The following is a 19083-nucleotide window of genomic DNA, read 5'->3' as shown; positions in this document are numbered from 1 at the left end:
GGTAGAGGGAAATCATCTTTCGGACTAGCTTTATTCAAGTCTCTATAGTCCACACACATCCGGACTTTTCCATCTTTCTTAGGCACGGGCACAATATTGGCCACCCATTGAGGATATATAGAAGTCACTAGGAACCCCGCATCAATTTGCTTCTGAACTTCCTCTTTGATCTTCACTGCCATATCAGGATGAGTTCTTCTGAGCTTCTGCTTTACAGGCATGCACTCAGGCTTTAGAGGTAGGAAATGTTGCACAATATCAGTATATAGACCAGACATGTCTTCATACGACCAAGCAAAGACGTCGACATATTCTCGTAGCAACTTAATCAACCCCTTCTTAACAGATTCTTCCAGAAGTGCCCTAATCTTTACCTCTCGCACACAATCTTCAGACCCCAAGTTGACTGTTTCCAGATTCTCAAGATGTGACTGAATGATCTTCTCTTCATGCTCAAGTAGCCGGGTGATCTCATCAGGAATCTCTTCAACATCATCTTCCTCTGCCTCAAATACATGGAATTCAAAATTGGGAGATGGTGTTGGGTCATTATGTTCAATGGGTTTAGAAATCAACCTGCATAATGATTTTGGATATGAAAAGATTTAGAATTCAAACAAAGCAAATCATTATGCAGATGAAAAGATTGATTTTATTTTATTTTTTAGGGTTTTATGTGATCACCAATTTCATGCAAAAACAAAAAGGGAAAATAAATGGGAAAAACAAACATTTAACATGAATTTATTGAATGAAAATATCATTGTATTTATGTTGCCAACAATGTTATCACTCCTCCTTTTGGCATGGGAGAAGAGTTTTTAAACAAAGTGATCATTACGTTGACTTATGGACAACTGTTGGAATATCCACAGCGACCCAATTGTTGCAGACCCCTCCAGGGATGATGAAATTGCCAGAATCCTCTGCATCTTCTTCTAAAACGGCAGCAGCCTCCTCATCTAGACCAGTGTGGATGAAACCTCCACTCTTGAATAACCCTTGCTTGTTGAAAATACCAGAAGAAAACCTATGCCAGCCCGAGACTCGTTGTCTTCTAACTCAATCATTTTTCCTAAACCAGTGGTTGCACCACGCTCAATGGCCAGCTTTGCATCTTTGTAGGAAGCAAATGAATGAGTTCTCTTCTTAATAGGCTAAGCAATAGATAAAGCTTGGAAAGGAGTTCCAACTTCAACCTCAGCATCTATATAAGAGAAGGAAGACAAATGGCTAACCAGAAGAGCCATTACTCCCCCTACCACCACCAGCTTCTTATTTTTCACGAATTTCAATTTCTGGTGTAGGGTGGACGTCACAACGCCTGCCTCGTGAATCCATGGTCTGCCTAAGAGACAACTATACGATGGGTGAATGTCCATAACCTGGAAGGTAATCTGGAAATCACTTGGTCCGATCTTGACTAGGAGATCAACTTCCCCAATCACAGTTTTGCGAGACCCATCGAAAACCTTCACAACTACTCCACTCTGACTCATGGGAGGCCCTTGATATGATATCTTTGAGAGAGTGGACTTTGGCAATACGTTCAATGATGACCCGGTGTCCACCAGCACATTGGACATGGCGTCGTCTTTGCAATTCATAGATATGTGTAAAGCCAAGTTGTGGTCTCTTCCCTCCTCAAGGAGATCAGAGTCACAAAAGCTCAGGTTGTTGCAAGCAGTAATGTTTACAACAATGCTATCGAATTGCTCCAAAGTGACATCGTGATCTACATATGCCACATCCAACACCTTCTGCAGAGCCTCTCTGGCGTGGTTCTGAATTTAAGAGTAAGGATAACACAGATATTTTGGATGGCGTTTGTAGAAGTTGGTCTACAACATTGTACTTGCTCCTTTTGATGAGTCTTAGCATCTCATCACAGTCTTCTTTCACATTGCCACTCGGCCCAACAGAAGTAGGAGTTTTCAGTACGGAGGAGGGCTTAACAGCAAGTGCCGGATTCGGAGAATTCACAGCGTTCCCGATCGGGCGTTCAACAAAATCAGCATTAATTTGAGGCTTCGGCGGTGCTGAAAATACACGGCCACTACGGGTCAAATCGCTAACATCGGCAATATTCACAACAGAAGAAGAGGGCAAGGACACCTCTTTCCCATTCTCTACTGCTACGGCGTTGTAGCGATAGGGAACTGCCTTTTCAGAAGAGTAAAGCACAAGACCAGCAGGCTTAATGATCAGAGCGGGAGAAGCCTTCTGCTTGCTACCATTGTACTTGATGATAATAGGCTCGGGTATCCGGAATACTGGGGAAATCACGTTGACCTCAAGCTCATTTTCATCAACATTCCTGTTTTGAAGGATCTCAATGACTCCTTCGTCCAGCATTTCCTGAACATCCTTGCGCACCTGGCAACAACCCAATCGGTTAACAGAGCAGACTCGACATCTATCATGGTCATGCTCATAATGATTGTAGTCATACAACAAACGATGCATCTGGACCAGAGACTGTTGAATATGACTGACATATTTGACCTTGTATTTTCCAGGGCAACCCTGGACCATGTTGACAGATTTCCCATGTTCGGGCAATGGGTTCTTCTTCACATTAGGGCCTACGTCCTCAAAACATAGAATACCACACCTCACAAGGTCTTGAACCTTGGTCTTCAAAGGGTAACAATTCTCCACGTCGTGGCCGGGAGCACCAGAATGGTAAACACAATGTAACTCAGGCTTATACCACCACTGGGGGTTAGCAGGTATAGCTGGTGGGTCTCTCGGAGTAATCAGCTTCCTTTCTATCAAAGAGGGATATAACTCTGCGTACGTCATAGGAATAGGATCGAATGTGACCCTTTTCCTCTCGTAACTCGTGCTGGTTTGATTACTGTTGCGAGGCTGGTAGGCCTGCTGTTGTGGACGGAGCTGTTGTGGTTGATATTGCTGAGGTGGTTGATGATTGTTGTTGTGATGCTGGTAATGTTGATTGTCTCTGAAAACAGGTGCTATATGAGCCACCTGGTGCTGGTTACTGGCGGGACGCACAGTCTTCCTCCTCACATAGGGTCTTCTTGGTTTCTCATGGGAGATCACAGCATGTGCCTCTCCATCTTTCTTCTTTGCAAATGCCCCATGACGTTTGGCAGAAGAGCCTTCTTCTCTGGTTAACCGTCCTTCACGGACCTCTTCTTCTAGACGCATCCCCATATTCACCATCTCAGTGAAGTCAGAAGGAGCGCTAGCAATCATCCGCTCATAATAAAAAGAACTTGAAGTCTTCAAAAAGATCTTAGTCATCTCTTTCTCTTCTAGCGGAGGCACGATCTGTGCTGCCACCTCTCGCCACCTCTGGGCGTACTCCTTAAATGTTTCTTTATCCTTTTGGGACATGGCTCTCAATTGATCTCTATCGGGAGCCATATCCACGTTGTACTTGTACTGCTTGACGAAGGCTTCGCCAAGATCATTGAAGGATTGGATGTTCGCGCTGTCTAAACCCATGTCCCAACGCAAAGCGGCACCAGACAGACTGTCCTGAAAGTAGTGGATGAGTAGTTGGTCATTATCGGTTTGAGTCGACACCTTCCTGGCATACATGACCAGGTGGCTGAGAGGACAAGTATTTCCTTTGTACTTTTAAAAATCAGGGACCTTGAATTTCACAGGGATCTTCACATTTGGAACCAAGCAGAGTTCGGCAACAGACTTGCCGAAAAGATCCTTCCCTCTGAGAGTTTTCAATTCCTTGCGAAGCTCAAGAAATTGATCATTCATGGCATCCATCTTCTCATAAACATCTGGACCCTCAGACGGCTCAGAATGATAGATGGTGTCGTCTACTCTGTGCAAAGTATGCACGACAGGAGGAGGAACGGCAAGGACCGGGCTAGATGCCGGCAGAGAAGCAAAGGTAGGAACATGACCCTCATGCATGAAATTAGGAGGCATCCCCCACGGGAACCCGGTTGGCATGGCTGTTGGAACAAAGTGTGCACTGGCAGCGGGCACAGTAGAGGAGACAATCTCGGAGATAACTGTCCTCTGGGGAGGAGTTGAAGGTGTCGGAGAAGACTGGCTCTGAGCAGCCATGAGTGACTCCATTAGGGCAGTCAATCTGGCCACTTCCTCTTTCAGCTCACGGTTCTCTTGCTCTAAGTGATCCATCAGTCTTGAAATGTTGGCTCTAGTGTAGTACCGGGGAGTCAGCTTGTCTTCAAAATAAATGAAGGACACAGAGTTAGACCACAGGGCAAGGGATCGGAAACAGAACCTGCTTATGCATATGATGCATGCAATGCTTGTGCATATGATTTGTTTTTTATTTCAAAGGAACTTTAGAGTTTTATTTGCAAATTTTGGAAATATTAAGCATTTTATCACATATGGAAATATCTCATCAAATAATATCAGGGAAAAGAAGTGCAGCATCGTCAATCATATACAAGAGAAAAGGAAAATAATCGTCTTATGGATCCCTAGAAACAATCATCTAAAGCTTGGGACACAGGAAGATAAGATGCGCGAAGCCTCTTCACCTCCCTCTCGTAGGCTGCCTCCATATCGGCCTTCTCTTTGGCGAGTCGATCATACCTCCTCTTCCAGAACTTAGAAGACTGAGGAAGTAGAGAAGTCCATACATCATCAGGGTCATCAATAACCTGATGCTCAAGAAACTCAATCAACGCATCCTTCTCCTTAATCTGCTGAAGCAACTCTTCACGTTCACGGATCCAGGCACGTGAACGGTCTTCGTCTCTCAACTCCTCTACTCCTTGATTAGGGAGGGTTGAAGGCCCAGCCATAATCATAGGTGTAGGTCTCGGATACTCGTAAGGCATGAGATACTCAGACGCCCTCTTCCTAACCAAAATAGTGTAAGGCTCCAAAGCGATGCAATTCTTAGGACCCAACTCTTTCCTTCATTTCCTATGAATCTTGCGCCAAGCGCGGACCATCCTAGCTTTCTAGCCTTGGGGATCTTTACCATCCTGAAAGAATACACCCTCTAACAGAATGTTATTGGGTTTATCCTTTAAGGGGAACCCAAGCTATCGACGTGCCAAAATAGGATTGTAGTTAATCCCACCACATGTACCAAGAAGAGGTACATTGGAGAATTCGCCACAAGAGTCAATAATCTGCACACCATCATACACATGGTTATACCAAGAGATATCATCATTAGTGAGAGACATAAGTCTCGTGGACCACCGTAGACATTCCTTGTTCTCCTTGAAAGCGACCGTCTGAGGTAAGTGAGAAATAAACCACTTATACAACAGAGGCAAACAACACACAATGGCGCCACCACCCTTTGCATTCCTCATATGCAAAGAGAAGTAGGTATCGCCCAGCAGAGTCGGAACGGGATTAAGAGTAGAGAAGATTCTAATAGCGTTCACATCCACAAACTTGTCGATGTTGGGGAATAATACTAGCCCATAGATGAGAAGTACAAATATGGCCTCAAAGGCGTCCTCACTCATGGCCTTCCCATACATAGTAGCTTGAGCAATGAGGAACTCAGAAGGGAGACCTTGAATTCCTCCTTTGGTAGTCATATGAGCACCAACCAGAGATTCATCTATGTGTAACATGTCAGTTATCTCTTGAGAAGTAGGAATACTCTCCAAGCCACTGAACGGCAACTGGTCTAGAATAGGTATACCCACAAGGTAAGCATACTCCTCAAGGGTAGGCAAAAGCTGGAAATCCAGAAACGTGAAGCAACGGTACAAGGGATCATAAAATTGCATCAATACACTCACCAATCCTTCATCCACCTGAGTAGTCAGAAGAGGAAGAAACTTCCCAAAACGAGCCTTGAAACCCAAAGGATCTAATACATAGGATGTCAAATTCCTTAACTCTTTCAAATCTGGTTGCCTGAAGTTGTACTTCTTTGTATTCCTTCTTTGTCTTTCCATGTCTGAAATTTTTGCAAATAAACCCCTTAAGTTCCTTGAAAATTTTCTTATTTATTGATGATATGGATGCAAATGGGTGCATGAATGCATGAATGCAACAATCACACTCAAGGATCAAGCGAAGCACACCACACAAAGGTCATGGGATGGATCATGTTATCCTTAATATCAATCATCCATTTTGGTGGATTATGGTTTACACCTTATCAACACCCAAGTTCCATTGATATTAAGGATTCATGAACGGATCAACCATGAATCAAGGGTTTGTTGTAAGTCACGAGCATGGAGTTAGGTTAAGAACCACCCAAAAGGGAGTGTACTAGGGTTTAAACCTGCCAAACATGTTCTACAAGAGGTTCCCATAGTCATCATCCCATCTTTCGGATATTATTGGAGAAACGACTACTCGTATTCCGAAAATATTCTCAAGAGAGACTCTTATGAGTGTAGTATCGCGTAACAATCGTATCAAATCTTACACTTGAACGACTTTCGCACTACATCCTAAGAATAGGCCAAGATGGGCTTGGTAAACTAAGGTCCTTGGCTTCTAAGGTCTATATTGGAAAGAGTAATGTCTAACCACAACTTACTTGTGTGACATTATTGATCCCAACATAACCTCCACCAAGTGAATGGACTTGCAAGTCAACTTGCTAAGAAATAACTCCACACAAGTCAACAAGACTACGCCATTCTCCTATCATAAGTGCACTCGAGTCCGGGTATAGAACTCATCTCACAAAGATCACCAAGCATACAAGGAATTAATATCAAGCAATTCAATCATTACATACAATACAGTAATCCCAAATTGCACAAAAATATGTCACACAAAAAAATATACAATACAATACAACAAATATGAAAAGTAGGCAAAACCCACTAGGATGTTTCGATCCCCAGCAGAGTCGCCATTTTTTTGTAGCGGGGTATTCGTTACCATTAGAGATATTGACTAAATCCAAGGTAAATCATACAAGTCGAGTCGCCACCGCACTTCTATTTATCCAAAGGAATGGTTAGAAAGCGAACAAAAACCTAAAAGTTTCATCGAATAAAAAACTAGTAAAAATGTCAGAGATCTGGGTAAGGGGGTTGGTTATGCAATGGGAAGGTATTAGGCACCCAAAGCATCCTAGGTACTCCTAGGGAGCCCTTTTCACATTTGTTGCAAAGGTTGTTGTTGTTTTTTTTTTTGAAATTTTATTTGTGCAAACATGATTGAAGGGATGAGAAAAACGTGTATGTTTATCTAATGTACTACTTACTAAAAGAAGGGTCAAAAGAAAATGACTCGCACGGACGTCGCATCCACTGCATACGTATCTCATCTGAATCTGAGAATCAGAGTCTTCGTAGCTCGGCTACCTATGGGTTAAAGAGGAGTGTGCTCGCTAAGACATCGCGTCTTATGCCTACGTATCTCATCTGAGATGAAAATCAGAGCAAAACGTAGTTCGACCACCTATGGGGTAAGGGTTGTGTTTTGGGGTGAACGACGTTACTACGCAATCTACCGGATGCTCGACCTTTGGAGACTTATTCGCCTGTAGTAGAAGGAGATAACGTGTTCTTAGGAGAAGAAAAATCATTGAGTTTGGGGTGTTTAGGGATGCTCATGCAAAAAGGCAGTCCTAGATGAAGGAACCGCGCTACCTTAAATGACATGCCACGAGAGGCTATACGAAACCTAAGAAATCGGTAACATGCGGGAAAAGTAAAGGGATCGATAGATCTACCGTACGGATAAAGATCCAAAGTAACAGCAATTAAAGAGGTAAGAAACCCAGAGATCTCTCAAGCTAGCACCATCAAAGAAAGTGAGTTAGTACAGGTAATCGGAATAAACCTCCAGGTGGTATCCCACAAATAAGGTGGAACACCAGGAAAGCCATCTCTGCAAGAGTCATATGAACCCTCACAAAACAAAACTCAACAAACAGGTTAGAGAAACAAGATAGGGTAATCAGGAGTTGCCCCCAAATCAAAATGTAACCACATGAATCATGCCATTAAAATTCACAAAAGCTCACAAAAAGCAACCAAGGGTAGGAGGCCTAAACCTCTTGTCAAACACATGCATCAAAAGGGTATCAAATTCACCCATAATACCTCATACATTCAGAGCATTCAAATTAAAAGCATAAAGTAATGGGAATAAGGCAAACCTGACTGGAGAGATCGAATGAAATTGAATTGCCCGGTTGGGTTTGCAAAGCAATCTGAGGGTTTATATGAGAGAGAATTGGTTCTTTGCCGATGAGTTCCCTTCAGTCTCTGGAGGTTGCTCTGAACTCTGTTAGCTCTTCTCTCACTATCTTTTTCCCTGCCAGGGTAATAGGAATAGAATAGACTTTTGTTTCACTGAAACTCTGAATTTATAACCTGATTTTTATGGACATGTGGGCTCAAATGAGAGAGGCCCAAGTCCAAAAAATTTCTGTTATATTTTATTTATTTATTTATTATTTTATTATTTTTTTCGTTTTTTTTTCGTTTTTCGTTTTTCGTTTTTTTTAAACACGTGGGCTTCGCCTAGCGAGCATGACAGTTCAAGAAATTCCTCTGAGCGTAGGTGATTCTGGTGGCTTTTCTTGGGACTCGTTAAGCGACCCATTCTGCTCGCCTAGCGAGCATGATAGCTCATGAACAAACTTTTGCTCCTTCAAGATTAACGTTTTGACTGACGAATAGACCCCATTTGAACCTGTTGGAAGTATCTCAAGCCATTCCCTTGTGTTGACTGATCATCTAAATAGAACCCACAAAGTGTCTTGGATGATACTCAAGCTTCAAACAAAAGATGTTAGTGACACATTTTTGTGTTTTTGGTTAGTAAACAAAAGTAAGAGAAACAATGATGTATAATTCAAGCATGCTTGGTGATCTCAAACCAATCACAAGGAGTCCCACCCAAAGGCAAAGGGAACCAAGATGCTAAAGATCCTTGAGGCAATGCAAATGCAATGTTATGATGCCATGAGGGATCTTAGGGTCAAAATTGGGGTCTTACAATAAGCAAATAACAAAAATAAAAATAGAGAATTTTTATTTCTTCGTCTGATGAAGATGACAATTCTTTTAGTTTTCTTGAATTCATTCCTTCATCTTTCAACATCTGGATTACATCGTTGAGTTTCTCAATGATTTTTTTTTCTGGATTTTTTCGGAAACTCAACAAACACACTATTATCTTTTGAATCAAGAATTGGATCTGATTTATGGTTTCAATTCTTGAATCTAAGATATATGTCAAACACAATAATTCTAACATAACCTCCAAGGATTCTAGTGTTTGAGCACCACCTATGAAGATAAACTTCATGTTCATTTGGTGTTTCATCTTCTTGGATTCGTATGTTCACTCTCTGTTAATCAATTTTAGGAAAATCTACATGGATAATTTCAATAGTGTCTCTTACTTCCTTGATAAAAATACAATCAAAAGCATAAAATTAATCTTTGGTGCTTAGAGCAATTATTATTAAGTACTTGGCTTTAAAAATGATTTTATCTTTTCTTTTATCTTCTTCTGTCCAAATCACATCAGGTTTATTTATTACTTTATTATCAGCGGATTATTCTAAGCCTTTTTAGCCCCTGCACATTTGTACAAATGTGAGAACCTCATCCAGTATCTAATACCCATGATGCAGAAGTAGATAAATTAATTTCAATAACAAAAATACCTGAAGTTGAAGTCTCTACTCCATTCTTCATATCTTCCAGGTACTTTGGGCAGTTTCTCTTCCAGTGTCCGGTCTTACCGCAATGGAAGCAGGTGTCTGCCTTTGCTATGCCTCCACTAGGCTTCAAAGCAGCAACAGTGGGTTTGGGTTTGGCAACTTCTTTGTCTTTCCCTTTATCACCCTGCTTGGTGGGTCTTTTGTTCTGTCTCTTTCCATTTCCGATCATCAGAATGGACTTCCCTTTTGACTTCAGATTCTGCTCAACAATTCTTAACATGGCTAGCAGTTCAGGAAGAGATTTGTCCATATCATTCATATTGAAATTTAGGACAAATTGACTGAATCTATCTGGCAACGATTGCAAGATCAAATCAGTCGCAAGTTCCTTTCCGAGGGGAAAACCCAACCTTTCAAGGTTTTCCACATACCCAATCATCTTGAGCACATGGGGACCTACAGGGGCTCCCTCAGCTAACTTGCCTTGAAAAAAGGCTTTTGAAACTTCAAACCTTTCATGCCTTTCTTTCTCTTGATAGAGCATCTTCAAGTGTTCGATCATATCGAACGCTGCCATTGTAAGACCCCAATTTTGTCCCTAAGATCCCTCATGGCATCATAACATTGCATTGCATAGCCTCAAGGATCATTGAGCATCTTGGCTCCCTTTCCCTTTAGGTAGGGATCTCTTATGAGTGGTTTGAGATCACCAAGCATGCTTGAATTTTATATCATTGCTTTTCTTGTTTTATTGACTAACCAAAAGCACAAAAATATGTCACTAACATCTTTTGTTTGTAGCTTAAGCAATCACCAGGTCAAGAGCTTCAAGAAGATCCTTTGTGCAAGAGATGAGGTATTTTCTTGGGATGAGGATCACATGATTATTATAAGGAGCTTACATGAGCTAGGGTTTCATTTTGAAGCAATTTCACCAAGTGGTAGAGGCTCAAGTTAATCAAGACATTTCAAGGTCATCTGAGGACCAAAAGTCAACTGTGTAGTCAACTGAGGGCTATGAGGTGGGGAAATGAGTTGAGACACCTCAATCATTTTCAAATGGGGTCTATTCATCATTCTAAACATCCATCTTGAAGATTCAAAGGTCATGGCAAAAGTTACTAAAAATGGAAAATGACCTATAATTCAAAGTTTCCAAATTTGGCAAGTTTTGGTCCACTTTCAACTTGACTTGTCAATGTCAAAGAAGTTTCAAATGGATTTTTGGTGAACATGAAAGTTGTATATTTTTGTCTCCCCTTTCCAAAAAGGCCTAATTCATGTCCATATGATGAATGGTTGAGAAGTTATGGTCATTTGATCACAAAGTGTGCATGGAAATTCAAAATGGCATAACTTTTGATGTAATGCTTCAAATTGGTTCATTCTTTTTGCAAAGTGCTTCTCATGTTCAAGGCATCTCAAAGTAACATCATTTGGCTCAATTGTGCAAAATAATCATGGTCAAATGTTCATTATTTCACACATGTTCATTTTGAAGTAAATCTTCACCATTCATTTTTGGCTTGAGATGTAAGCAAAATAATCCTCAAATCCTAGCCCTTGGTTGTTCATGAGTGAATTAAAAGCTTAACATGAGGATGTGCACGTGTATTATGGGCATGTGAGCTCATTTTGCATTTTTGTAAGATGCTTCATATCTCACTAATCATGATTAACCAATGGAAAAGGTGATTAGCATTGTCATTAGCAAGGAATATAAATAGGAAAACCCTAATCTTAACTGCAAGAACAACCAATTTCATATCAAAATTCAAGAAACTATCTCAACTTTCTCTCTCTTCGATTTGCATTTTTCTTCACACAAGCCTCAAAGATTCTTACATATTCTTGATCCTCATGCTTCACTGAGCAAGAATCATCCACTGTTTGGAGCAATTCAGCCAGAATTTGAGCAGATCAAGAGCATTCTCATGGCAATGGAAGTTGGAAATTGAAGCATATTCAAGAGGTTTCATCCATTCATTTTTGCATAAAGCTTCAAAGGAAGCTCATAGGAGATGATCTGGAGCAGTAGAACTTGAGAGATCGCGTGTACATAAAGCTTCATTCCAAGGTGACTCAAATTTCATCCTCTCCTTTTGCTGATTTTTGGACATAGAACTGTAGATCTCATTGCGTAGGTTATGGATATATGATTAGATTTGAAATTGAGTGATAATTGAGGATTTGGTGTGGACTGAAAGTTTGGATCTAGAAAATGTTCCTCTTCGATTTGCAAAATCCAGGGAGAATTAGGAGAAATTGATGTGATATTTGGAACCTACGTTGGAAGACGAGTAGAATGGTATAGGTTTGAGGAATTTCTGGAAAAATTTGTGGTGGCGCCGCCGTGGGAGCCACCGGAGTCTCATCGGGGAAGACGACCGGAGCTGTAGCTCCAGCGTCTGTGTGTACTTAGGGTTTTGATGAGTGGACTGCCATGTGTGCCACTGCGTGGACGAATGATTGGATATGATTGCATTGACCAAGCCACGCGTGTTTGACTGATGACTGGGATGCTGACTAGTTTAATGAAACGCAGCGTTTCATTCATTTAAATCTGGACCGTGGATTTGAGACGCGCGCCAGATCCAATGGTTGTGGTTTTTTCTGAGTTTATTCAAATAATTTCGTTTCCCTCCATTTTCTTTTTATATTTCAATTATTTTGGTTAGTTTGTTTAATTCATGAAAAATGCAAAAATGATCCAAATGAGTCCCAATTTTTTTTCATAGTTTTGTATTGATGTCTACTTTTTTATGATGTTGAATTCATGAATTGTTAATGTCTGGATTTTTATGTGGATATTTTTGAATTGATGTTGTGCCAAATTGACCTATTGCATTCAATGCATTGTGAAATCCTCATTTTTGAGCTTTTTGATCCAATCTTTTGTATACATGACATTCATACATGACATGAATTATTGGTCACTGGTTTGGATTTTTTCTCACATGTTATCATCATTTTTGACACATAGAGAAAAGTGTGACAATTTGTGTCACATTTTTGACATTGAATTGGTGCATTTTTGTTCACATAGCATTTGCATCATTCTGGACTTGACTTTTTGCATGTTGAACATTCATGGCATGAGAAACTTATACAAAAAATCTCAAATTCATTGCATGCATTTCTGATTTGGTATGAATTTTCTAAGTTAGAAGCTCATTTTGTGCATATTTTTGAGGCTTTTTGAAGCATTTGAATGATATTTGGAGTATGGTGGATCTTTGGCCATGGTGATTGGTGTTTAGGGGTTCATATGGTTCTGTTTGGGGCTTGTGATTTGATTCATCTCATGCCATTGGTTGTTTATGCTTTGTTGTGTTGATTGGATGTACATAAGCTAACTTTGTTGTTTTGTTTCAGGATTGGATACTTAGCATTGGTAATTGGGTTTGTTCTCACTTTGTGAGATGCAAATACATTGAGTACTGACCTATTTTTGTTTTGTAGGGTTTTAATTGATGTGGTGAACTCATGAGCTCATTTGAGTGCTAGGGCACTTATGCACTGAATTGTGTAACTGTTAGAGGGTTTCACTGTTTGTTTTTTGGTTTTATGACGGAAGTACTAACTGTTTAGTCTTTGTACAGGTACCTTAGTTGCTTGCTTGAGCATTGGATTGTGGTTGACACACCACTCAGGTAGTTAGCTTCTTACTTCATGTAGTCTGAAGTCCTGTCACCTTTTTGGCAGGCATTTTGCTGGCAAGTCCTTCTTCAGAGGCTCTGTTTGTGTTTGTTTAAAATTGTGCCCAAAGACCTCCAAGAAGAGGCATGTGTTATATTTGATAAGACCTCCAAGAGAAGAGGCAATTGACGGATAAAAGGGATTAGTAGTCAATCCCCCGTTATTCAGTGTGTCGTTCTTTATGCTCGCACTACGTGCTAATGCTTCTGAACATGTGCCCCAGATCTTTGTCCAGAGTCTGTCAAGTGGAAAAGGATCCCACTTTCTGTATCCCCACGCTTTCTTTGTCATGAGCTCACCCTGGCCAGGATTAAGAGCATGAAGTCTCATCCTCATTACCATTTTGATCAGCTTCACCCTAACGTTCAATGTTAGTGGTTAAGAGCTACAAATTACCCTTTACAATTTGGCTTGTTTGTCGAGGTTGACATGACCCTTCTTGACTAAAGCCCACCCATTGTTTGAGCCTCTTGTATGGATATAGTGTGTGATGTTTGTTTACTTGTGAGTTAAGTTCTTGTTAAGAGACCTCAACTTAGGGATGTTGATTGCATGACAACTATTAGGCTCGAGTCTTAATCTCCCTATTAGTTTGTTGTTTCCCTGGTCTCTGGTTAGGAGAGTGTTTTACCCCATGAAACTTTTGATGTGTGTGCTCTTGAACTAGGAGTTTCCATTTGAGCTTAATTGGAGGATCATTACCATGTTCATCCAAGTGGAAGATACAAGATACATTGAGGATCTCTTATGAGACTTGTTTGATTGCTTATACTTTGTGCTTGCTTATTCCAAAGGATGGGAGCTACTTGGATCATCAATATGATCTTAAGAGAGGAACTCCTAGTGTGGTTTCATTTCTTATCCCTCATCTTTTTGTTTTCCTTAGGACTTAGCCCTTCTTCTTCATCTTTCCACTCTAACCCAAGCCAAAACCTTTTTTGTGCAAACATTTAACCTTTGTTTTCAACATTAGAAACCTAAGCCTTATGCTTTTGATTTTCAAACTTTCTTTTCATAACAGTCATTTTGAATTGAATCTTTAAGTCAACTTTGACTACTTTTGTATATACTTCTAATTGGTAAATATAACCCATTCAAATTTCCCTTTTGTGGTTCCAATGGCCACTTTCTTAATCAAAATTTTCCATAACCTTTAGCTATTAGGTTTGAGTTATCCTTGTGGTAGATGTAATACTCACCTATATCCTTAGTGATGGACAATGAGTCTTCCATGCTTATTATAGGGTTAACCCCTCACTAGCATGTTGAAGCTATCCTCACATGGTGGATTTGTGGTTTGGTTGAGTTTTCTCCCTTTGATAACAAAAGACCTTAAGGCTTTTGGACCAATCAAATCACCAATTTGTTTTGAGATTTTTACCCCGAACTACGAGGTTTTGATCCTAATCTTTTTATAAGATGGTACATAGGCAATGGGTTTATCCATCCAAACACAAAATGTAAATAACTTGTACATTCTCTTCTCATCTCTTCAATCATGTTTGCACAAATAAAATTTTCACAAGACAAACTACCTTACAACAAGTATGAAAAGGGCTCCCTAGGAGTACCTAGGATGTTTTGGGTGCCTAACACCTTCCCATTGCATAACCAACCCCCTTACCCAGATCTCTGTTTCTTTTATTAGTTTGTTAAAACTATTAGGTTTTTGTTCGCTTTCTAACCATTCCTTTGGATAAATAGAAGTGCGGTGGCGACTCGACTTGTATGATTTATCTTGGATTTAGTCAATATCTCCAATGGTAACGACATGCTTCTTATAAGCATCTCTTTCTGCCTTAGGTGCAGAACTAGGAGGTTCCTCTTCAGGAACAGGTTTCTCCAAGACATACAGCTTTCTATCATGTTTGAGGACAATCCTCAGATTTCGGCTCCAATCCAAAAAATTTGTCCCAGACAATTTTTCCTTGTCCAGAATTGATCGCAAAATGTTGTTAGAGGTGTTTGTTGTCATGGTAATCTACATGAAATTAATGAAAATATAAGTATCAATAACATATTTAATTAGACATTTAATTAAATATGCTCCTACTATTTTACTCAAAACAAATGACCCTCATCATTTGATTCGGAAAATCCCGTTGGAAGATTTTCTAGTGGGTCGAGATCCACATTTCACTTTGTTTTAAGTCCGCGTAGGCGGATTACACAAAACTAGGTTATTTAGGTAGGAACTCCTTCCAATTGTATCTAATACAACTCTAGAATATTTTAGTTGGGTGAATAACTCCTTATTCCAATCCATCACATGGATCATTTCCAACTCTTGCTTCTAAACACATATAATCTTATTATGATTTGTTTAGTTAAGTTTGACCCATTGTTTTAGCAATTGGATATTACAAGTATCCCATCGCACCTTACTAATATAGAACATGCACCTCACGTAGGCGAAACCTACATTATCCGATACTAGTCTTGATGAGTGTTAAAACTTGGAAAGCATAAACTTAATATTTAATTTGAGGGAATTGCAATTGTTCTGATCTCACCGGCTTACTTATCATATAAATTGTCTCTCACATGCATCAACATACATTCACATGCATCAATATACATTCATAATGAAACAGTTATGGCCCCTAGCGCAATTGTTCTCCCAAGCCAATGAGAGAACCTAAGCTAACCTAATAACGATCTAAGCTTCTCCAAGCAAGATCTTCAAGGTTGTCCTCCTTTGATATTGAATTCTTCTCTTTCTTCATAACATTACATTACATAAAAAAAACTCGTTTTACATACGAGGGAATGAGATGAGAAAAGAAGTTACATTAAGAGATTAAAAGGAGAGGCACGACACGCATGTCGTATTTTAAAAACCCAAAACAAAATAAAGGAAAACTAAGGCCATAACCGATCATCACAAGACAATAATAATAAACACATTATTATTATTAATTTTAATTCCTTTAATTAATTAAAACCAAATTAAATTTCGGCGACCGATCATACTATGCAGAGTTAGCCGGGGTCTGCTGCCCGGTCACAAAACAGAAACGCTGAGAATTCTGATTATGTGAATGTGACGACCGTCACGTCCATCTTGTTACGACCGTCACAGGCCCATGACAAACGTCACGCGGCCAAAATCAACGCTTTGAAACAGTCAACAGACGTGATCCAACAAGTCCTCAATTCACAACTCTTTGACAACACAACCCTTGTGTCGTCACTAACCCTAATACACCAATTTCAGACCGTCAAACACACCTTGATTGTTGATTCGATATGATTGATCAACAGGTCATTGCTTCACCATACTAATGTCGAATTCCGAAGCAAATGACCATTGATCGCTCAAAGGCAAACAACCATTAAGTGTTTGAATGAACGAAATAGAAATAGTATATCATATATACCGTATTTTGCATTAGGATTACTTATATCATATATATAACTTGATCGATCTCAATTGCGTAACCTATGGACGATCGATGTATCGCTGCTTCACATACTAATGTCGGATTCTGAAGCATAGTCAACATCAATCATCCAAATCGTACACACATGATGCCAAATTTAATTACTCGTTTATTCTTTGATTCATTATGTCTTTTAATCATATTAATACAGAAAATAAACAGCTATCAGATGCATGGTTTCGTAAGTGGCTCTGATACCACTAAAGGAGAATAGCGATCCAAAACGCAGCGGAATTTAAAATTTTCTCCTTTAGTGATCCTTATGAATGGGCATGATCAATGATAGAATCGTTACCTCTTGTGACGATTGAAACCTTTGTTGCAGATCTACAGAGCGATCACGAACGTTGAACGATGACAACGCCTCTACTCAGTCCACACGAACGGATTCCTTCAATCTCAGTGCTAGCTACTACAAATGAAGGCTTTGAGAGAGAGAGAGAAAGAGAGAGAGAGAGAGAGAGAGAGAGAGAGAGAGAGAGAGAGAGAGAGAGAGAAAGAAATTGCAACTGCACAAAATGCTTCTGCACAAGGGTTCTATTTATAGAACCACTTGTGTGGGCTGCAAGCTAAAAAAGCCCACTTAAGTGTATGTGGCCCATATCTTATAATATGCCAAAATCACTTAAGCGCGTGGTACATTACCATATTTCGTATTCTACTTAAGTACATCGTACCTTACGATGTTCTACAATTCACTTAAGTGCACCGTACCTTACGGTGTTCCTTAGTTATTTTATCTCTCATCAATCCGTCCTTTTGTGTGTGACCCTGTAGGTTTTCGCGGCATTGGCAATTATATTAAATCACGCACTTAACATAATAAATAGTGAGCGGTATCTAGTAACACATCACTGCTACCCAAGACACGAAAATGTCATGTGATCTGACAAATCCTTCTGTGATAATACTTATATGTATAATTACCCTTTTGCCGTTATGTTTATATTGAACACAAGGCATAAACCGTGTCATCCTTGTCCAGTTCAATATTGGGCCCATAGACATTTATCCTGTTATGCAGGATGGACAAGTTCCATATAGGTCACTCATGTCCCTTAGCATGCTTCTTGGAGTACCCATCAACCGTCTTTATAGTCATCCAGTTACGGACAACGTTTGATCAGCAACAAGGCACTCGACTCTACATCTAGGGTCCATAGTGGTTTCAGGTCGAAGGGTGGTATACACCATTATCACCATGAGAATAACTTATGACACTTTGCATAACATTCTATATAGTATTCTCATAGAAGGTCAATCCAGTATAAATATTACTCTTAATATTCATACCTATGTTTAAGACTTGATAACTCCTTATCCATGATCCATGAGATGTGATCATCAGTCTATATACATAATAGTCTTCATGCTTTAATGTTATCCCACTTCACAATAAAGCTCGACTACGGATACTTTAAGAATAGTGTCCTTATGTTTAATGTGATCTCATGATTAAGTCACACTTGATACATTAAACGGACTAGCTATTCTAGGGACTTTATTAAACAAACATAATAAAGAAAAAGCTTTTTATAATTAATAAATAATTCGATACAAGTACCAAAAGTATTGGCCTCTAGGGCTTACACCAACACATTTGGTGTTTCATCTTCTTGGATTCGTATGTTCACTCTCTGTTAATCAATTTTAGGAAAATCTACATGGATAATTTCAATAGTATCTCATACTTCCTTGACAAAAATACAATTAAAAGCATAAAATTAATCTCTGGTGCTTAGAGCCATTATTATTAAGTACCTGGCTTTAAAAATGATTTTATCTTTTCTTTTATCTTCTCCTGTCCAAATCACATCAGGTTTATTTATTACTTTATTATCAACATGATAAGTAGAAATAAACAAACCATTTATTAGAAAATCTCATGTTTCAAAACCATTTGTTTTCCATACGTTAAACCATTCACCGTCAAATGATGTAGGTGTACTAATCAAAAGCCATTTGTTAAAAGTAGAAGTGTTTGCAGTCACCATCTTGAGACAATTAGTCTTATAACAGGAATTAGACTCTGATGCCACTTGCTGGACAAGTGACTCCAAACACAAGGGAGTGAATTGTGTTTCTTTGAAAAACGATGTTCCATTAAAAAATATTTGATAAAAAGAATTATTTAAAACAATTTTGTAACTTAAATTGTTGTAATATGCCTTAAAACCTCAAGTGAGAAAAGAGAAGCAAAAATTACATATTTCGGTACTGACATATTTTCGGGTTTGTTCACGGATATGTTTGTTAATAAGTTGTGTGTTGGACTTTGTTATGGATATGTTGGATTTTAGCAACTATAGATATGCATCTCTTGAGTTATTTTATTGTGAATATCTTGAG

Source organism: Lathyrus oleraceus, chromosome 6 (assembly GCF_024323335.1).
Source record: "Lathyrus oleraceus cultivar Zhongwan6 chromosome 6, CAAS_Psat_ZW6_1.0, whole genome shotgun sequence".
NCBI classification, from domain to species: Eukaryota; Viridiplantae; Streptophyta; class Magnoliopsida; order Fabales; family Fabaceae; genus Lathyrus; species Lathyrus oleraceus.
Note: the sequence above shows the minus strand (reverse complement) of the source record.